Source organism: Mus musculus, chromosome 12 (assembly GCF_000001635.26).
Source record: "Mus musculus strain C57BL/6J chromosome 12, GRCm38.p6 C57BL/6J".
NCBI classification, from domain to species: domain Eukaryota; kingdom Metazoa; phylum Chordata; class Mammalia; order Rodentia; family Muridae; genus Mus; species Mus musculus.
Window position 1 is genome coordinate 67,648,757 of NC_000078.6, and position 22,719 is coordinate 67,671,475.

Here is a 22,719-nt window from a genome sequence, read left to right on the forward strand (position 1 = left end):
TTGTTACTGTGGAGATATATATATATATATATATATATATATGAACTTGGCTCAAAAAGAGTTATGTAAGATGTCTGAAAATAAGAGGGGAATGAAAGAGTTAACATATGAAATGCTTATGGGTACTTGGGAGTGGTTTGAAGAAACAGCTCAACAAAAAAAAAAAAAATGACAAAGGAAGCTCTAAGAAAAAATATCAACTGCAGCCCTGGAATCCTGGAGACGCTTGCCTAACAGAGATATAGAACTCAAAAGACTTGCTAATATAGTACATAAACCAGAAAAACTTTCTGAGGAATCTGTTGCTCAACTTAAAAAAAAGAAGAAAAGAAAAGAAAAGAAAAGAAAAGAAAAGAGTGCTTAGCTCTGACGCAAAAGATATTGTTTTAAAATAACTGGCCTTTGAGAATGCTGCACTTGCTTGTCAGTCTCTTCTGAAGACAATTTTAAAAATCTGAAAATTTATTTAAAGCGTGTGTTAAGGTTGCTACTTCCTATTTTCACGGTGTACCCATTACAACAACCTCACAAGGCAAGGACAAAAGACATTTAATAAATCAGGCTTGGCTCGCAAAAGTTGTTCAAGTAAGAAGCCTGGACTTATCAGCAAACAATGTCCTGGTAAGGCAGGAAGTGCCATGCATTTTAATGCTCCTGGTCCCACTCAAGAAATCCAATAGGGTGTGTCATTGTCTGAAAGGTTACCACTGGCATAAAGAGTGCCAAACTAACCTTCATAAAATATTAGTACCTTATCTGGTGCTACTGTAATCCCTAATAATACAGAAATTTTATCAAACCAGGGAAACTGTGAAGGACCTACCACCTCAGGTCCCTCAAATAATAGAGGTAATTCAACAGCCTCAAGTGAGCAATCAATTTCTCAAAGAAGGACTATCCAACAGCTGCAGCGGGCAACCCCAGGCAGCACAGGACTAAGCCACCACAAAAACATGTTTACTCATGACTTCTCCTCTAGTGGATTCTTTGGAGGAGTTGAAATAGATAAAAGAATTCCAAATCCAGCTTTGCAAGAAGGCAACACAAGGCTCCTTCTGGACCTGCTGGAGCTGGAGGGCAAAGGGTGGCCAGATGACAAGTAGGCCACAGACATGTAGAGCACAGAAGAAATATCACCACCAGAGAGTTAAAGGTGACAGACTGAAGCTGGGTGACAGGGCACAAGCCTGTAATTCCAGCTCTTGGGAGACAGAGGCAAGAAGACCAAGTTCAGCCAGCCTCGGCTCACAAACACACACACACACACACACACACACACACACACACACACGGGGTGGGGGAGGAGAGGACAAGTATTGTGGTACATACCTATGATCCCAGCACTGGGAGGGGGTTGGGGGTGGGGCAGGGGTGCTAAAGCAGAAGTATTACTACAAATTCAAGGCCACTTTGATTTATATATCAAGTTCCAGACCAGCCAGGGATGCATAAGCAAGACTTTATCCCAACCATGACCCCACAAAGTGTATTAAATACATAAAACTTCATGGTGGGGTGGCTCGAGAGATGTGAGCTAGATTGTGAGCATTTGCTGTTCTTGCAGAGGATCCCCGTTCGATCTTTGAGCATCCACATGGCAGCTCATAAGCATATGAAACTCCAGTCCTCAAATCCTTCCCTGGCTAGCAAGGCCCACTCCAGTGATGTTCCTGTCTCAACCTCTCCCAGTGCTGGGGTTACAGGTGCAGCCACACAGTGGCGTGGATTTGCACTCAAGCTCTGGTGTTTTCACAATAATGACTCTTAGCTCACAGAGCCACCCCTCCAGCCCAGAGGTCATTGATGAGGGGTTGCTGTTGCTGCTGCTGCTGCTGCTGTATTAACTACGAGACTGGCTTTTTCTATGGTTGATATGGTTTTCTCTGGCTTATCTTTAAATGGAAGTGTCAGTAAAATGTAGGGATGCTAACTCACTGACCAAGTCCTGACCATGCTGGCTGATTGCTGCAGAGCTTGTGAATCAGAGTTCTGCCCTCATACATGGTCTGAGTCGTTGTCTGCTGTAAACTCAGACTTTCCTAGGAAAGGAGATCAAATCACTGATGATCCAAAAGCCAGAAAACAGGAGGATAATGAGAACCAATTTAGCTAACTTGTCCTCTATAAAGGGGACAGGCATGAGCAAGCTTGAGAGCTGGGAATGATGGCTTGGGCCTTCAATACCAGCACATAGAAGACTGAGGCAGGAGGATCAAAAAGTCTCAGACTAGCCAGAAATAAGACTCTGATTCAAAACAAAATAAAACCACATTCAGCCAGCCTGTGGTAGCACACACCTTTTATCTCAGCACTCTGGAAGCAGAGGCAGGTGGATCCCTGAGTTAGAGGCCAGCCTAGTCCACACAGCAAGTTCCAGTACAGCCAGGGCTACACAGCAAAACTGAGTTTAAATAGAAACTTCTAGTTCTTTGGAAAGTTAGTTATGCCAGATGATGCTTTGCAGGGGCACACAGGTGAAAGGATGTCTTGCTAAAGCAAACACCTGAAGGACTGTTTTTCTGAAGCAGACACAGGTGAAAGGATGATTGGCTATAGCAGACACGTGAAAGAACTCTTGATGAAGGAGTATAAATATGACCCCACAGAGAGTGGGAGATAGGCATTGAGCTTTGGTTTGCTCTGCCTCTCCATTCATCACTAAAGATACGCATGTATTAATTCGACTTACATAACCTTGTTGAACTTGAGATAATGCTGCCATTGAGAGAAGCTCACCCGAGAACTGCTCATGAGGTTCCTGTAGCAGCTTGCAGCTTCTGCGGCCTCACCTCAGGGTGGTTGGAGATCCTGGCAGTTTCTTCAGGATTGAACTACAGCTGCGTGGTGTCTGTTTGCTGAAAGGACTGCCCTGTAGCTGCTGGTTCGTGTGTGTTGTCTGCCTGTCTGCCTGGAGGACTGGTCTGCAGCTACTAAGAAGTATTGCTCCAGGACTGAACTGCTGCCCAAGAAGATGGAGCTCACCCCCAAAGAACTGTTGCTAAACGGGTACTTCCCCTGCATCCTAATAACTTTTCTACTACCTCTGCTGGGTGGTGGGCTAAAGGAGAAGTTAAAAGTAGGTTGCAGCCTGGCAGTGGTGGCTCACTCCTTTAATCCTAGCACTTGGGAGGCAGAGGCAGGCAGATTTCTGAGTTCGAGGCCATCCTGGTCTGCAGAGTGAGTTCCAGGACAGCCGGGGCTACACAGAGAAACCCTGTCTCAAAAATACCAATAAAACAAACAACAAAAAAGTAGGTTGCAAAAAATTTATGCCTACAGGTGGCACCCAATGTGGCTTAGGCATACTGGGTAACTCTGCTTCTAATGTGGTAGAGAAAACTGTAGGTTATGAGAAGTTAGCAATGTTACTAAAGGAAACTAGCAAAATGGCAGCTATGGTTGCTGGGTGGTCTCCTACTGTGTTCCGGGCAGGGGTTTTCTAGTTTTGCTTTGTAGTGTTCACATATACTATTCTGAAAGTTTGGAGGGAAAGCTGAAAACTCAGAAGGTTCACTCAATTCTCTTCTGTTAGAAACGATTGCAGAGTTGGCAATGCATGGAGAGTTTGAGACTAGAAGTCGAAGTGCTTAGAAAGAAAGAAGAGCCAGGGGGAGAACGGAGTTCAGGCTTGGTGAATGAGACTGGGAAAGGACCGCACGATGAAAAGAGAAAAGAAGATAGGCTGGAAGGTAAGGTGCTGCCCCACCCTGCACCACCCACTTTCAGTACCAGGTGCCCAAAGCACCTCAGTGATACAAGGGGCCGGGAAGAGCAGGAGGTGGCACAGGTACAAGAGGTTAATGTACATCTGAGTGCACCGCCAGAGGATTTGCGTGGGCCTACACAGGCATCTTCAGCCTTCCTAGTCTTTGTGCAGCATGTGCCTGCTAATGATGGTATTCCTGCCTATAATGAATTGATATGGCAACCAAAAGAAATGCTAGATCTAAAAGCATTTTAAAGAATCTGTTGTTTTGTATGGCTTATGTTGTTCTTTTGCTAAATAACTGGGCAACACAGCATAGGGTGATCCCACAAGATTGGAAGGGATTGGTGTCAGCTGCTCTAAAATCTGGTCCAACAATTACAGTGGTTGTGGTAGTTAAGGCATGAAGTTACAAAACTTAGGACAATGTAATATAGCAAGGGCAACAGATGTTACTAAAGACCAGCTGCTTGGTGAAGGGTGTTATGCTGACTTTCAGATCTGATGATAGAGGAACTGATGTTGTATTGCCACTTCAAGAGCTTGGGATTTGATTTAGGGACCTGGGGGGAATCTACCTCTTTTAACTAAAATAATATAGGATTCTGGAGAATCCTTTACAGAATTCTTATGCAGGTTGAGTTCAGCTGTGACTAGAACCATATCACACCCTGAAACCAGGCTGTCATTGATAGAGAAATATTGACCTTTGAGAATGCAAACACTGAATGTAAGAGCAATGAGAACATTGAAAACATGTGGAGCCCCTATAAATGAATGGATAAGGGAAACAACTGGTATTGGTTCTCAGGAGTATAATGCAAATATTATAGGACAAATTGTGGCTAGAGATATAAGGAATCAAAATGCTTGATGGTTTTTATTTTTTTGCTTTGTTTTCCTTTCTTATTTTTTATTTAAATGCATTTTATACATCAAGCATACTAATGAATATTTTGAGAATTATATGTACAAAATTTACTCAACTTTTATATTCATATCCTTTCATACCCTAAAAATCATTAATGGATATCTAATACTATCCATAACTGAGGATTCTATATCTAATGTTGAATACTAAGTTGTTTCAAAAAATGCAAAATATTCCTTGGGAATTAAGCATAGTAAAAGAGCATAAGATATTAAAACAATTAAGAAATATATGCAAAAGCCATTATATGATATCACCTGACATAGTAAGAGTATTTAAAACACATTATATATCCGTGTGCATTGTCTAATAATCAGATTACTTAAAGATTATCAATGTTTCTAGGAGATAAATTCTATCAGTATTTTTTAAACATTTCAAAATAGCAAAAATTCTTTGTCTTTAAACATTAAGAAAATGATTTCAAGCACAGTGAGGAAATTATCAATTATATTTCCATTATGTTTATAGAGCATTACTTTAATATGTTCAACTGTTAAAATAATTACTCTGTTTGTTGAATATTAAGATATATTTCATTGTTTTGTCTGCCTTTTCATTTCTGATTTTATTAATTTGGATACTGTCTCTGTGCCTTCTGGTTAGTCTGGCTAAGGGTTTATCTATCTTGGTTTTTCTCAAAAGAACCAGCTCCTGGTTTGGTTGATTCTTTGCATAGTTCTTTTTGTTTCTACTTGATTAATTTCAGCCTTGAGTTTGATTATTTCCTGCCATCTATGCCTCTTGGGTGAATTTGCTTCTTTTTGTTCTAGAGCTCTCAGGTGTGCTGTCAAGCTGCGAGTGTAAGCTCTCTCCAGTTTCTTTTTTGGAGGCACTTCGAGCTATGAATTTTCTCTTACCACTGCTTTCATTGTGTCCATAAATTTTGATATGATGTGTCTTCATTTTCATTAAATTCTAAAAAGGCTTTAATTTCTTTCATTCTCACTTGACCAAGTTATCATTGAGTAGAGTGTTGTTCAGCTTCCATGTATGCCCCGGAAGAAATTGGGGATTGGGGGTGTTCCGGTTACAGGTAGGCAAGGAGTTGGCAACGAAAAGGGGGTGACAGACACAAGACACAAGACACAAGGGAGTGTGGTATCTGAATGCATCTTTATCAAATTGAGCATCAGCCTTTTATGTTACAGAAAACAAAGAAATTAAGTGATACATTAAGACCATTTAAGGTACATTGAAGTTATCTGAGGCAAAATTACCTTTACAACAAAACAGAGGAATGCGTACTTAAAAGCTAACAGGAACCAACTGGGATAATCCATGTTAACAATTAAGATCAAAAGCAGCCCCACCTAAGGTCAGCTTAATCTTAAAAGCCAGGGGCAAGGGCTTCATGCCCTTGTCATAGTTCTAATTCTAGTCTATTGTATAGTCCACACACCCCAGGACATTGTAAAGAATTCCTGTGTATGGGTATAATTCAGCTATCTATAGTTCTAAGTATCTACTCTGGTTCCTCCTTAGATCACAACCTTCCTTCTTCCTAGATAATTGTAAATTCCTGTGTATGGCAGTGACTTAGATATCCATGCCCAGGGTCGGCTCAAGGACTGACTGCCTAGGACTGGTGAAGAATTTAACTTAGCTATATGTCAAAATCAATCTTTAGAGGCACTTATAATAAAGCAATATTAAGGGAAAGCACACAGATCCATTTACTGACTAAAGCAAGGACAGACTTGGAGCATTTGTTATTACAGGATGCCATGGTTCCAGGAGACTAAGTTTCTGTGAACTTTTCACCTCAGGATGGCATCTGGGTTTCTAGGCCTGTCACGTGGGTCACTACTGGAGTGGATGTGGCACATGTGTATGTGTGCTTTCCATTGTTTTTGTTGGTATTTAAGGCCAGTCTTAGTCCAGGGTAATCTGATAGGGTGTATGGGATTAGTTCAGTCTTCTTGTATCTGTTGAGGTCTGTTTTGTGAGATGAGGTCAATTTTGGAGGTGGTACCATGAGCTGCTGAGAAGGTATATTCTTTTGCTTTAGGATGGAATGTTGTATAAATATCTGTTAGATCAATTTGGTTCATAACTTCTAATTTCCATGTGTCTGTTTAGTTTATATTTCCAGGATCTTTCCATTAATGAGAGTGGGGTGTTGAAGTCTCCTACTATTATTGGAAGGGGTGCAATATGTGCTTTGAGCCTTATTAAAGTCTTTTTTTTTTTTAATTTTTTTCTTTTTTTTTTTTCTCTCTTTTTTTTTTTTTTTTTTTTTTTTTTTTTTTTGGTTTTTTCAAGACAGAGTTTCTCTGTAGCCCTGGCTGTCCTGGAACTCACTTTGTAGACCAGGCAGCCTCAAACTCAGAAATCCGCCTGCCTCTGCCTCCCAAGTGCTGGGATTAAAGTCATGCGCCACCACGCCCGGCTTATTAAAGTCTTTTATGAATGTGGGTGCCCTTGCATTTGGAGCATAGATGTTCAGAATTGAGAGTTCATCTTGGTAAATTTTTCCTTTGAGTATGAAGTGTTCTTCCTTATCTTTTTTGATAACTTTGGGTTGAAAGACGATATTCAATATTAGAATGGCTACTCCAGCTTGTTTCTTTGGACCATTTGCTTGGAAAATTGTTTTCCAAACTTTTACTCTGAGGTAGTGTCTGTCTTTGCCACTGAGGTACATTCCTGTATGCAGCAAAATGCTAGACCAATGCTTGATACTTTAATTGTGGTCAATTTGGTCTTTTCAAAAAAAATGTAAGGCTAAAGGATACAGAGTTCAAAATAACAGGTACATTGCTTCTAGAGAATCATAGATGAGAACAAGCAGGTTCTGGTAACTGTGAGCTACAAAGGCTTCCAGGCTATTGCAGCCTCTATGGAAAGGACAAACATTGATCAAAGGATTGGCAGTCTGAGTCAGAAGGAGGTAACCTCTTGCCATTGGGAACCAAATCAAGGTGTGGATTACTTAGTCAGATAAGGCTAGAGCCTGTGATTGGGCAGTGGAAAAGGAAGGCAGAGCTGAGAGCCGGGACAGAGACTGAGAAAGGGAGAGGAGATAGATCTGGTGGATATGGTTCTTCTTCCTCCATCTTCTCTCCATCTGTCTCCGACCGTCTCAGTTTGTCTCTTTGGAGGAAGGACACAAGAGTCATGCAAGGCCTCGGGCAGGTGACCAAAGATGTTTGGCAGGGGCTGGTGGAGCCATCCACTAAGTTTAGGGCAGGAGGAGAAAGGAGATAACAAATTGGTAAGGCACGCCTTTCCAGGTGGGAGTTATCTTTGTCCAGCAATTGTGCCTAGTAGGCAAGTTATAAAGCAATAGAGCTGTATCTGTGTCTTTTGTCCATGGATTCAAGGGTCTTGGGCGGGGGTGGGGAAGCAGGAACAAAATCTTGTCTGATCAGTGCATCTCCTGCTGGAAAAAACACCCATCACAGAAGAATTTGGGGATTAAATATGTCTTCAACATGGGAGGCCTGGCTTCTACAATAGTTTAGGCAAAAGGGCCTTTGAAGTAGTTCTGGCCAGGCTTGCAATACATACAACACAAGACCTATGGAAGTAAGTGTGGAATGGCTAAAAGAAGCATCCCTTTTTGTCCTGCTCTGACAGTTAATTTGGGGCCCATCTCCTGACAACCCAAACCTATGGTACTGGAAGTCTCTCTCCAGGATGGAAAGCATCCTGCAAAGGATAACCTTTCTTGGCATCTATAGTTACAAAACTAAGTGACCTCTGACTTTTGAATGTTTTTGAATACCCAAATGAGATCGCGTTTAGTAATGAAAGATCACATTTGGCAACGGAAACTAATTATTAATAGCTAATTTTGCTTTCTTTTTTCTCCAGGAAGATATTGTGAATCTATCAAAGTAAAACAGAATAGAAGAACCAGGTAAGCTGACTAAGGGGAAGAAAGACACACACTGAGGGGTTATAACTTTTTTTGTATATAAAGGATTAAAAAAATTCCAATTTAATAATTTTGAAAAAGAAAACATAAAATGACTTGGGCTTATAAAACCAAAATTGACAATTACCAGTCTGTGACTAGTCAAAAGATAATCATAGAACCATCTTAATTACATATCTAAAGTAATTCTAACATTGGTTACAGAGTCACTGTCCCACTCCCAGGAAGAGTCTAGCTGCTAATTGTATGCACCCCCACCCTACTCTGGTGCCTTCCTCTCCTTCCCAAACCATGCTTCTATACTTCAGCCACACCTATCTCCCTTCTGCAAAGCTCAGAAAGATGACACATATCCCCCCTGGCTCCTACCTGTAGCCAAGACAAAGTTTCTCTGATGAAGGCTCAATGTTTAATTCTTAAGACTGAATATAAAGGGGGTAAACCCATCCCCACTTTGCCAGACTCTTGTCAGGAAGACAAGCTCAGCTGCTCAGCAGGTAGAGGCTTCTTGCTGGAAGCTGCAGATGTAGCAGGACAATAGACTTCACCTAGGTGGGAAGACTCCACCCTAGGTGGGCTAGCCAGCTATGGCAAACAAGGTCTGACTTAGCCTGCTTAAGGCTGGGGGAAGGGTACACTTAACAACTGCCTGCCTTTTTAAGAACCCTGGCTCCCAGCACCTGATCTTCAGCCTGTAGTTCTTCATCCTCCACAGGTGGTCTTCTCTTGGCACCATTCCAACAGGACAAGTCCTCCTCAGAAAGGAACTCTGGGTAAGGCCACACCTGTCTTCTGCTAAGCCCTGCCTATGCCAGTTCCAGCCAAGCTCCAGCTGTCTAGCACCTCTGCATCCAGAGTTCCACTGTTCTATGGTCCTCTTGCTTTTAACATCTACACCAAGGCATCTGAGCATCCTTAGGTCTTCCAGTCTTGCACAACCCTTCACCGACAACTCGGACTACAATCATCACTACACACTGGAAATTCGATATATATTATTTTCTCTCTATTGTTACCTACTTCAACAGAACAGAATGTCTTCTGGGAGCCAGAACAAAAACCAGAGACTTGTCTTTCCATATTTCCTGTCTCCTAACAGATGTTACTATGCTGCAAAGTTTAGGTGGAATCCACAGCCTCTGATAACACCACACCCAAGGGAAGGTACCAGACCCCTTTTCTGACTGATGGATTGACACTGGACTAGAATACAGTACCACATTCTGCTCGCCACTACAGCTCATTTGCATGTTTTTAATTTCTCCTCTGAGGGGGAAATCTCTGAATCTGTGTCTTCAAATTCAATTCAGTGCCTTTTGAGGCCACTTTGGCCACGAACAACCTTGCTGCTCTCCAGGGCTGAGGGGTCAGTGGAGTCCTCTCTCATTCCAGCACTTGGGGTCTCGCAAACCATTCCGACCCACAACAATCTTTGTGTAGAAATGTCCCTGTCAGGGATGGGCTATCAGGGTCAGTGTCTAGGTGTCCTGGGGAAGGGGAAGCCACTGTCTCCATCTCCCCAGAGCTCTGCCCATTGTTATGGGGGTGAAGGGGTCTGGGGTACAAGCGTCCATTGTTGTGGTTGGTACAGACTGTGTCAAGGCTCCTCTCCACACTGTCATCAGACTGGATCCTGGGACAGTAGCCAGATGCACTGTTGAGAGTGGAGCCTAATGCCCTGGGGCCAGGAGAGGCCAGTGGATCCTCACCCTGACTGCTCAGGGCCTTGCTCAGAGCCTTTCCTTTGAGGTTCTTGGTTTCAAAAGAGTATTGTAGACACTGTTAGTGTCCTGAGAGGTGCCCCTGGCACCTCTGCCCATGGATGGCTACTGAGTGAAAGTCTTTTCTTTCTTTTTTTTTTTTTTTAATTAGAAATTTCTTTATTTACATTTCAAATGCTATCCTCTTTCCTAATTTGCTCTCCTAAAGTCCCCTATACCCTCCATGCCCCCTGCAACCCACCCTCTCCCACTTCATGACCCTGGCATTCCCCTGTGCTTGGGCATAGAGTCTTTGCAAGACCAACGGCCTTTCCTCCCATTGATGGCCAACTAGGCCATCCTCTGCTACATATGCAACTAGAGACAAAAGTTCTTGGGGGTACTGGTTAGTTCATATTGTTGTTCTCCTATAGGGATGCAGACCCCTTTAGCTCCTTGTGTACTTTCTCTAGCTCCTTCATTTGAGGCACTGTGTTCCATCCAATAGGTGACTGTGAGCATCTACTTCTATATTTGCCAGGCACTGGCATAGCCTCTCAAGAGATAACTAGGTCAGCGCCCTGTCAGCAAAATCTTGCTGGCATATGCAATAGTGTCTGGGTTTGGTGGTGTTTTATGGGATGAATCCACATGGTTGGGCAGTCACTGGATGATCCTTTCTTCCATCTCAGCTCCAAATTTTGTCTCTAATTCCTTCCATGTGTATTTTGTTCCCCATTCTAAGAAGGAATGAAGTATCAACAATTTGGTCTTCCTTTTTCTTGAGTTTCATGTGTTCTGCAAACTGTATCTTGGGTATTCTAAGTCTCTGGGCTATCATCTGTGTTCTTTTGTGATATAGTTATCTCACTCAGGATCATATACTCTAGATCCATCTACTTGCCTAAGAATTTCATAAATTCATTGTTTTTAATAGCTCCATAGTACTCCATTGTGTAAATGTACCACATTTCCTGTATCCATTCCTCTGATATATGGGTTCTTTCCAGTTTCTGTCTATTATAAATTAGGCTGCTATGCCCAGGAGAGGTATTGCTGGATCCTCCGGTAGTGCTGAAAGATCCTGGCAGAATGTAAAAGGACACAGAAGCCCTGAAATTGGCAAGATAGACATCAGTGTTAGCAGAACTAGCTTCACTGATTTAGAAAAATAGAGGTGCACAATGCTCTGGCCACTCCTTGAACCTGTGTGTCTGCCAATGTTCTGACCAGGTGTGTGCCCATTGCTGCACCTTCATTAGACTCTTTCCTTGTACCCCTCCCATACCCATTTCTTGAAAATAGACATTGTTTAGATCTGGAAATCCCCTAATCTCTCCCTTCTCCTTCCCCCCCCGAGGGCCTATAAAAACTGGGAACTCTTTCCCCTCGAGGACGACTCCTCTACCCCTGCGTGGGATATGAGTCGTCCCCAGAGCTCTGGCTTTCCCCGAATAAAGCCTCATGTGGTTTGCAACAAGCTTGGTCTGTTGTGAGTTCTTGGGTGTCCGCTATTGTCCTGAGGCCTGAGCAAGGGGCTCCTCTCGGAGTCTTTCACTGGCAAGGATGTGGAGAAAGAGGAACACTCCTTCATTGTTGGTGGGATTGCAAGCTTGTAAAACCACTCTGGAAATCAGTCTGGCGGTTCCTCAGAAAATTGGACCTAGCACTGAAAGACTCCGAGAGGAGCCCCTTGCTCAGGCCTCAGGACAATATCGGACACCCAAGAACTCACGACAGACCGAGCTTGTTGCAAACCACATGAGGCTTTATTCGGGGAAAGCCAGAGCTCTGGGGACGACTCATATCCCACGCAGGGGTAGAGGAGTCGTCCTCGAGGGGAAAGAGTTCCCAGTTTTTATAGGCCCTCGGGGGGAAAGGAGAAGGGGGAGATTAGGGGATTTCCAGATCTAAACAATGTCTATTCTCAAGAAATGGGTATGGGAGGGGTACAAGGAAAGAGTCTAATGAGGTGCAGCAATGGGCACACACCTGGTCAGAACATTGGCAGACACACACAGGTTCAAGGAGTGGCCAGAGCATTGTGCACCTCTATTTTTCTAAATCAGTGAAGCTAGTTCTGCTAACACTGATGTCTATCTTGCCAATTTCAGGGCTTCTGTGTCCTTTTACATTCTGCCAGGATCTTTCACCAGCATCTGCTGTCACCTGAATTTTTGATCTTAGCCATTCTGACTGGTGTGAGGTGGAATCTCAGGGTTGTTTTGATTTGCATTTCCCTGATGACTAAGGATGTTGAACATTTTTTCAGGTGCTTCTCTGCCATGTGGTATTCCTCAGTTGAAAATTCTTTATTTAGCTCTGTACCTCATTTTTAATGGGGTTATCTGATTTTCTGGAGTCCACCTTCTTGAGTTCTTTATATATATTGGATATTAGTTCCATATCAGATTTAGGATTGGTAAAGATCCTTTTCCAATCTGTTAGTGGTTTTTTTCTCGTTTTGACAGTGTCTTTTGCCTTACAGAAGTTTTGAAATTTTATGAGGTCCCTTTTGTTGATTCTCGATCTTACAGCACAAGACATTGCTATTCTGTTCAGGAATTTTCCCCCTGTGCCCATATCTTCGACGCTTTTCCACACTTTCTCCTATATAAGTTTCAGGGTCTCTGGTTTTAGGTGGAAGTCCTTGATCCACTTAGACATATTCTTTGTACAAGGAAATAAGAATCGATAAATTTGCATTCTTCTACATGATAACCACCAGTTGAGCCAGCACCATTTGTTGAAAATGCTGTCTTTTTTCCACTGGATGGTTTTAGCTCCTTTGTCAAAGATTAAGTGACCATAGGTGTGTGGGTTCCTTTCTGGGTCTTCAATTCTATTCCATTTGTCTACCTGTCTGTCCTTTACCAATACCATGCAGTTTTTATCACAATTGTTCTATAGTACAGCTCAAGGTCTGGCATGGTGATTTCCCTAGAGGTTCTTTTATTATTGAGTATAGTTTTTGCTATTCTAGGTTTGTTATTCCAGATGAATTTGCAAATTGCCTTGTCTAACTTGGTTAAGAACTGAGTTGGAATTGTGATGGCGATTGCACTGAATCTGCAGATTGCTTTCGACAAGATGACGATTTTTACTATATTAATGCTGCTAATCCATGAGCATGGGAGATCTTTCCGTCTTCTGAGATCTTCTTAGATTTCTTTCTTCAGAGACTTGAAGTTCTTATACAAATCTTTCACTTCCTTAGAGTCATATCAAGGTATTTTATATTATTTGTGACAATTTTTATTAGGTATTTATTTCATTTACATTTCCAATGCTATCCCAAAAGTCCCCCACACACTCCCACACCCACTCCCCCACCCACTCACACCCACCTCTTGGCCCTGGTGTTCCCCTGTACTGAGGCATATAAGGTCTGCATGACCAATGGGCCTCTCTTTCCACTGATGGCCGACCAGGCCATCTTCTGATACATATGCAGCTAGAGACATGAGCTCTGGGGGTTGGGGTGGGGGTACTGGTTAGTTCATATTGTTGTTCCGCCTATAGGGTTGCAGATCCCCCCCCCCCCCCCGATCCCTGGGTACTTCCTCCAGCTCCTCCATTGGGGACCCTGTGATCCATCCAATATCTGACTGAGCATCAACTTTTATGTTTGGTAGGCCCGGGGATAGTCTCACAAGAGACTGATATATCAGGGTCCTTTCAGCAAAATCTTGCTAGTGTATGCAATGGTGTCAGTGTTTGGAGGCTGATTATGGGATGGATCCCCAGGTATGCCAGTCTCTAGATTGTCCATCCTTTCATCTCAGCTCCAAACTCTGTCTCTGTAGCTCCTTCCATGGGTGCTTTGCTTCCAATTCCAAGAAGGGGCAAAGTATCCACACCTTGGTCTTCGTTCTTCCCGAGCTTCATGTGTTTCGTGACTATTGTGAAGGGTGTTGTTTCCCTAACTTTCTCTCAGCCTGTTCATGCTTTTTGTAGAGAAAGGCCACTGATTTGTTTGAGTTAATTTTATGTCCAGTACTGCACTGAAGCTGTTTATCAGGTTTAGGATTTCTCTGTGGAATTTTTAGGGTCACTTATATATACTATCATATCATCTGCAAATAGTGATATTTTGACTTCTTCCTTTCCAATTTGTATCCCCTTGATCTCCTTTTGTTGTCAAATTGATCTGGCTAGGATTTCAAGTACTATATTGAATAGGTAGGGAGACAGTGGGGAACCTTGTCTAGTCCCTGATTTTCATGGGATTGCTTCAAGTTTCTCGCCATTTTGTTTGATGTTGGCTACTGGTTTGCTGTATATTGCTTTTATTATGTTTGGGTATGGGCCTTGAATTCCTGATGTTTCTAAGACTTCTAGCATGATTTGGTGTTGGATTTTGTCAAATGCTTTCTCAGCACCTAACCAGATGATCATGTGGTTTTTGTCTTTTAAGTTTGTTTATATAGTGGATCATTTTGATGGATTTCCATATATTAAACTATCCCTGCATCCCTGGGATGAAGCCTACTTGGTCATGGTGGATGATCATTTTGATGTGTTCTTGAATTTGGTTTGTGAGTATTTTATTGAGTATTTTTGTATCAATATTCATAAGGGAAATTGGTCTGAAGTTCTCTATCTTTGTTGGGTCTTTATGTGGTTTAGGTATCAGAGTAATTGTGGCTTCGTAGAATGAATTAGGTAGAGTACCTTCTGTTTCTATTTTGTGGAATAGTTTGAGGAGTATTGGAATTGGGTATTCTTTGAAGGTCTGATAGAAATCTCCACTAAACCCATCTGGTCCTGGGCTGTTTTTGGTTGGGAGACTATTAATGACTGCTTCTAATTCTTTAGGGGATATGGGACTGTTTAGATCATTAATCTGATCCTGATTCAACTTTGGTACCTGGTATATATCTAGAAAATTGTCCATTTCATCTTTGTTTTCCAGTTTGGTTGAACATAGGATTTTGTAGTAGGATCTGATGGTGTTTTGGATTTCCTCAAGTTCTGACATTATGTCTTTCTGATTTTTTTAAATTAGGATACATTCCCTGTGCCCTCTAGTGAGTCTAAGGGTTTATCTATCTTGTTTTTTTCTCAAAGAACCAGTTACAGGTTTGATTCTTTGTGTAGTTCTTTGTTTCCACTTGGTTGATATCAGCCCTGAGTTTATTTCCTGCAATCTACTCCTCTTGGGTGAATATGATTCCTTTTGTTCTAGAGCTTTTAGATGTTCTGTCAAACTGCTAGTGTATGCTCTCTCTAGTTTCTTCTTGGAGGTATTCAGAGCTATGAGTTTTCCTCTTAGGACTGCTTTCCTTGTGTCTCATAAGTTTGGATATGTTGTGTCTTCATTTTCAATAAACTCTAAAAAGTCTTTAATTTCTTTATTTCTTCTTTGACCAAGTTATCATTGAGTAGAGTGTTGTTCAGTTTCCATGTGAATGTTGGCTTTCTATTTATGCTGTTATTGAAGATCTGCCTTAGTCTGAGGTGATCTGATAAGATGCATGGGATAATTTCAATATTTTTGTATGTGTTGAGGTCTAAGGTTTGTGACCATTTATATGGTCAATTTTGGAGAAGGTACCATGAGGTTCTGAGAAGGTATATCCTTTCATTTTAGAATAAAATGTCTTGTAGATATTTGTTAAATCCATTTCTTTCATAACTTCTGTAAGTTCCAATGTGTCTCTGTTTAGTTTGTTTCCAGGATCTTTCCAATGATGAGAGTGGGTTGTTGGAGTCGCCTATTATTGTGTGCAGTGCAATGTGTGCTTTGAGCTTTACTTAAGTTTCTTTAATGAATGTGGATGTCCTTTGTTTTAGTCAGGGTTTCTATTCCTGCACAAACATCATGACCAAGAAGCAAGTTGGGGAGAAAAGGTTTTATTCAGCTTACACTTCCATACAGCTGTTCATCACCAAGGAAGTCAGGACTGGAACTCCAACATGTCAAAAAGCAGGAGCTGATGCAGAGGCCATGGAGGGATGTTCTTTACTGGCTTGTTTCCTCTGGCTTGCTCAGCTTGCTCTCTTATAGAACCCAAGACTGCCAGCCCAGAGATGGTCCCACCCACAAGGGGCCCTTCCCCCTTGATCACTATTTGAGAAAATACCCCACAGCTGGATCTCATGGAGGCACTTCCCCAACTGAAGCTCCTTTTTCTGTGATAACTCCAGCTTGTGTCAGGTTGACATAAACTAGCCAGTATACCCTTGCATAAATACTTAGAATTGAGAGTTCATCTTGGAAGATTTTTACCTTTGAGGATGAAGTGGCACTCATCTTTTTTGATAACTTTGGGTTAGAGGTTCATTTTATTCAATATTATAATGTCTACTCCAGCTTGTTCCTAGGGACTGTTTGCTTCGAAAATTGTTCGAGTTTTCCCTTTATTATCCTTTGAAGGGCTGAATTCTTGGAAAGATAATGTGTGAATTTGGTTTATGTCATGGAATACTTTGGTTTCTCCATCTATGGTAATTGAGAGTTTGGCTGGGTATAGTAGCCTGAGCTGGAATTTGTGTTCTCTTAGTGTCTGTATAACATCTGTCCAGGCTCTTCTGGCTTTCATAGTCTCTGGTGAAAAGTCTGGTGTAACTCTGATAGGCCTGCCTTTATGTTACTTGACCTTTTTTCCTTTTAATATTCTATATTTATTTAGTGCATTTGTTGTTCTGATTACTATGTGTCAGAGGAATTTCTTTTCTGGTCCTGACTATTTGGAGTTCTGTAGGCTTCTTGTATGTTCATGGGCATCTCTTTCTTTAGCTTTGGGAAGTTTTCTTCTATAATTTTGTTGAAGATATTTGCTGGCCCTTTGAGTTGAAAATCTTCATTCTCATCTACTCCTATTATCCGTAGGTTTGGTCTTCTCATTATGTCCTGTATTTCCTGGATGTTTTGAGTTAGGCTCTTTTTGCATTTTCTTTGATTGTTGTGCAGATGTTCTCTATGGAATCTTCTGCACCTGAGATTCTGTCTTCCATCTTTTGTATTCTGTTGCTGATGCTCGCATCTATGGTTCCAGATTTCTTTTCTAGGGTTTCTATCTCCAGCATTGCCTCCCTTTGCGTTTTCTTTATTGTGTCTACTTCCCTTTTTAGGTCTTGGATGGTTTTATTCAATTCCATCACCTGTTTGGTCATGTTTTCCTGCAATTCTTTAAGGGATTTTTGTGTTTCCTCTTTAAGGACTTTGTCTTAGTCAGGGTTTCTATTCCTGGACAAAACATCATGACCAAGCAGCAAGTTGGGGAGGAATGGTTTTATTCAGCTTACACTTGCTTACTGCTGTTCATCACCAAAGAAGTCAGGACTGGAACTCAGGTCAGAAAGCAGGAACTGAAGCAGAAGCTATGGAGGGATGTTCTTTACTGGCTTGCTTCCTCTGGCTTGCTCAGCCTGCTCTCTTATAGAACCAAGACTACCAGCCCAGAGATGGTCCTACTCACAAGGGGCCTTTCCTCCTTGAATCACTAATTGAGAAAATGCCTTACAGTTGGATCTCATGAAGGCATTTCCTCAATTGAAACTCCTTTTTTCTGTGATAACTCCAGCTGTGTCAAGTTGACACAAAACTAGACACTACAGACATCTACCTGTTTAGCAGTGTTCTCCTATATTTCTTTGAGTTATTAATTCTTGCGCGCCCCCGACTAGCCAGCAAGAATGACGCTGCAACAGGATTCTTCTGCACATGTTTTTTGGGAGAGCTTGATTGCAGAGGCGAAGAGACCCCAAGCCCAGAACTGGTGCTGCTTATATAGGCCTAGGGGAGGCGTGTCTCACACCCGGATTGGTTATGCATGGGTTATGCTTACCACCTCATTTGCAAGTCTCTCATCTGATTGGTTAACTTGTCTTTCATCTGATTGGTTAACTTGTCTCTCATCTGATTGGTTAACTTGTCTCTCATCTGATTGGTTAACTTGTCTCTCATCTGATTGGTTAACTTGTCTCTCATCTGATTGGTTAACTTGTCTCTCATCTGATTGGTTAATTCTCAAAACCTCATCTTGGCAAAAAAACTTTACTGCCTATGTATGCGTGGTGGCCAGCAGTAGCCAGCACCACCCTGCAACAGCACATGTCACTTCCCACAATTAATGCCCTTCTTGAAATTCTCTACCAGCATCATGAGATATGATTTTAAATCTGAATCTTGCTTTTTGGGTGTGTTGGGGGTATCCAGGACTCGCTGTGGTGGGAGTACTGGGTTCTCATGATGCCCAGTGGTCTTGGTATCTGTTAAGACTCTTTTATGTTTGCCTTTCGGCATCTAGTAATCTCTGGTGTTAAATGTTCTAGCTGTCTCTGTCTGGAACTTGTTCCTCCTGTGATTCTGTTCCTCCTGTGATTCTGTTAGCCTCTGTTGGCAGTCCTGGGAGTCCAACTCTCTCCTGAGTCCCAGTGGTCAGAGCATGCTCTGCAGGCAAGCTCTCCTCTTGCAGGGAAGGTACACAGAACACAGAGGTCTGGAGCTCAGATCTACCTCCTGGCTGAAGATGAAGGCCCAAAGGAACCCTGTCCAAGAAGCTGTTGTTTCTGTGGCCCACACTCCTGTGTGAACTGGTCTCTGAGAGACTGGGGATACAAGATGGTGATCTTGCTTGAGTCCCAAGTCAGAGCCCTCCCTGGAGGCCAAGTCTCTGGAAGTCTCTTCTTCTTCTTCTTTTTATTTTTTTTAATATTTTTATTAATATTTTCCTCAATTACATTTCCAATGCTATCCCAAAAGTCCCCCATACCCTCCCCCCCACTTCCCTACCCACCCATTCCCATTTTTTTTTTTTTTGGCCCTGGCGTTCCCCTGTACTGGGGCATATACAGTTTGTGTGTCCAATGGGCCTCTCTTTCCAGTGATGGCCGACTAGGCCATCTTTTGATACATATGCAGCTAGAGTCAAGAGCTCTGGGGTACTGCTTAGTTCATAATGTTGTTCCACCTATAGGGTTGCAGATCCCTTTAGCTCCTTGGGTACTTTCTCTAGCTCCTCCATTGGGGGCCCTGTGATCCATCCAATAGCTGACTGTGAGCATCCACTTCTGTGTTTGCTAGGCCCCGGCATAGTCTCACAAGAGACAGCTACATCTGGGTCCTTTTGACAAAATCTTGCTAGTGTATGCAATGGTGTCAGCGTTTGGAAGCTGATTATGGGGTGGATTCCTGGATATGGCAGTCTCTACATGGTCCAACCTTTCATCTCAGCTCCAAACTTTGTCTCTGTAACTCCTTCCATGGGTGTTTTGTTTCCAATTCTTTACAAGCATCATTGCTACAGCCTTTAGGAGGCAGGTCTTGATCCCTCTGGTTTGTGGCTATTAGACTGGCTTCCTTACTGGAAGAAGGGTTTCAGTTGTCTTTGTGGCTTTTTCATGCTCTTCCTTCATCTGTCTCCTCTGCCACTAAGGAGGTTTCTCCATCTTTGTTATTCAAGTAAGATATAGTAGTAGCAGAGCCATTTGTAAGCTTTATAAATCTTATGCTCAACTAATCCCATGTTGGCAGCTGGTGGTGCCCGGCTTGGCTCAATATCCAGAGTGGAAGAGCTCTGCTAAGGGGAGGGGTCTGGGGAGGAGGAGAGATCATCCACCTTGATTGGTGGGTAGTCGTAATTGTCCTCTCCAATGTAGGTGTTGGTGGACTTGGCTGGACCAGTGGGCCGCTCTTCCCAGGGGTTTCTTTTGTTGCCTACACATAGTGTTTCTCTGCCTGGTGGTAGCTCAGCATTGGTTCAGGTCCTCTTTGTCCTCAGAGCTGGTGGAGCTACAGGAAATGCTAGATCCATGCTCAGGGCTGGGCGACCATGGCCGAGGGAAAAAAAAAATCTGTGTCCAGTTCAGCCTCACAAACATTCTCTTCAGAATCAAGACTCACTGGACAGGGCCAGGAGGCTTTTGTCCTGATAACACCTCAGCAAGACGGGCACTGCTGTCCAGAGGCTGCATCCTCACATATTGGCATTGCTGGGATTGGTACCACTGCATTTGTGGTAGTGATATGCAGGGGCCCCAGTTGGAAGGCATTGTTGGCAGACTCCTCTACTGTAGAAGGTGGGAAGCAGGGCATTGAGGCTGAAGATTCTGAGTCCGTGTAGCCAGAGTGCTCACTGACCCTGCATGCAGCTAAAAGATAGTACTCTCGATGAGGTCACTGTCTGATTCTGAGCTGCAGCCTTAGATTTCACCAAAGAATCAAAGAAAGCCATCATCCAGGGGTCTTTCTGGACCTACTGATTAGTGTAGTCATGGGACAGGCCACTCCTTCTGTTCAATACAAGGGTGATGTACTCTTGACAGAGGTAGAGGCAGCTGGAATCTCTCTGGAGCCATATGAGATAAGCTAATAACTAGCAGGTGATGATCCTGAAATGGTCTGCTTCGGATTATTATATAATCTACAACAAGTACACCCTTATTAAACAAGGCTGTAAGGCCTTCATTTTAGGAAAGATTCCTTCTATTTTTCTTATTAAACATATATAACAATCACTAAATAATGTGATTTATTTGGAGCAGATCTCTGCAGACCCACAAAGATGTACTTACTGTCTTGTATTGATGCTATATAGACAAACAGATGACTTAAGTCTTTATGATGATCCTTTAAGAATTCTTAAAATTATATCTGTTATTAAGCTCTTTTATAGTGGGACTGTTATTAGTTCCTTTTCTGATATTCAAAACTGCAATGGGAACTCTACCAGTCTCCCAAGTGTCATCAGTTAACCACTCTTAGATGGTAACCAGACTTTCTACTAGTTGGAGCACATTCTGAGAGGTTGTAAAACAATTAACCAAAGGTCATAAAAAGGGAACTGATGATTTATTATAGGTGCTAGGACAGAAGGTAAAATATTGACTGGAACAATAGATGGAAAACTGTGGGGCAATGGGCTATGCACAGACAGTCTGGTCTCCAGTCGAGCTGAGGCGTGGAACCCTGGTATCCGGTTGTGGTACTTCCCAACTACATGGGACAGAAGGCGTTCCCTCATGTCTCCTGGACTCCTGGCTCCTGTCGAAGCTACCATGCCCACAGCCCCCACAGGAGAATCTGTGGTTCGTAGTCACATACACAATGTCCCAGGATTCTGATATTCAGGCTAGACTCCTCCCAGTTACCTAGCAACAGTAATATAGTCCACCATAAGAGGGGCTGTTTGGCCCCACCTCATTCTTCTCCTCTCACTCTCCTACTCTCTCTCCCTCTTTCTTACTCTCTAGCCTTTTTTTCTCTCTCTCCTTTTCCCCCTTCTCTCCTCTTCGCCATGGCCAGTCTCTCTCTTTTAACTTCTCTTTTCCCCTGCCTTTCTATAATAAAGTTCTAAAACCATAGACTGTCTCTGTTCATCAAGGCCCACTGTGCTTGGATGATGGGATAGGACTTCCTCTAATGAGCTGTTTCTAATCTCCCAATGGAAGGCCTTCTTGTGCTCCAGTCACGAACTGGACTAAGAACTCTCGCCTGCGTGGCAACCTCACTCCCTCTGCCCTCTCTCCCATATCCCCAGGACCCCTGGTATTGGGGGCTGCCCCTTGTCCACCCCACACTGAGTGGGGTCCAGTGGCTTCACACAGCCAGATGCCTACCCAGGCCAAGTGGAAAGCATCTGGCAGCCCTCCCGCATCCAACTGCCCAGAGCACAGGAGGAACTCTGGCAGGACATGGGCTCTTTCCCTTCCCCTCTCTTCCTCTACCCCCAGTAGCCCACAGAAAACTTCACTAATAACTTAGTTATGGTTGGAGAGATGGCTCAGCAGGGAAAAGCACCAACTGCTCTACCAAAGGTCCCAAGTTCAAATCCCGGCAACCACGTAGTGGCTCACAACTATCTGTAATGAGATCTGATGCCCTCTTGTATGTCTGAAGTCAGCTACAGTGTACTTATGTATAGTAAATAAATCTTTAAAAAAATTATTTGTTAAACCTTCAGTGAACCTGGAGAGGTGAGACAGGTGATGGATGTCTAGCCAGATAATTACTCTTAATAGATATGCATGTAAACATTCTCTGTTGTAAACTTCTATTTCAATTTATGATTTGAATTTTTGTGTGAACTTGTGATGCATTTTGTAACATGTGATCATGTATTCTGAAAGATGTAGAAGTACTAAGGACAAAAATCTTTAAAAGTATTTCTCCACTTAAGAGTAGAAATCTCTTCCCTTTCCCCACTTAGGCTCTTTCTGATTTTTCCCTTAGATGGCTTTCATAGGAAAGTTTTTACAACTTGGTAATAAATGCTATAATTTTTCCGAGTGTCCCTTTTTTTCCCTGTGATTATGGACTAGCAGGCTGAAAGTTAGAGCCCAGCAGTTCCTGCTGAGATAGAACAAATGTCACATTGCTTAATCCTCCCCTGTTAGGCTACAGGTGTTAATCACCTAAGGCAGCACAGTCTTTTACTCTCAAAACGAGCAAGAAAGTTTTAGGACTATTTAGAAGTCATCAGCATTTCAGTACAGTTATAGAGAGCTAGAAAGCCCGGAAACCCTCAGACTTTATTACCATCACCAGGGTCCT

The 22,719-nt window shown here is 42.7% G+C and overlaps 1 pseudogene; it reads right to left on the bottom strand.

Moving 5' to 3' along the window:
* Positions 1-8,350: 8,350 nt before the first annotated feature.
* On the bottom strand, positions 8,351-20,241 carry Gm17821 (predicted gene, 17821; annotated as a pseudogene).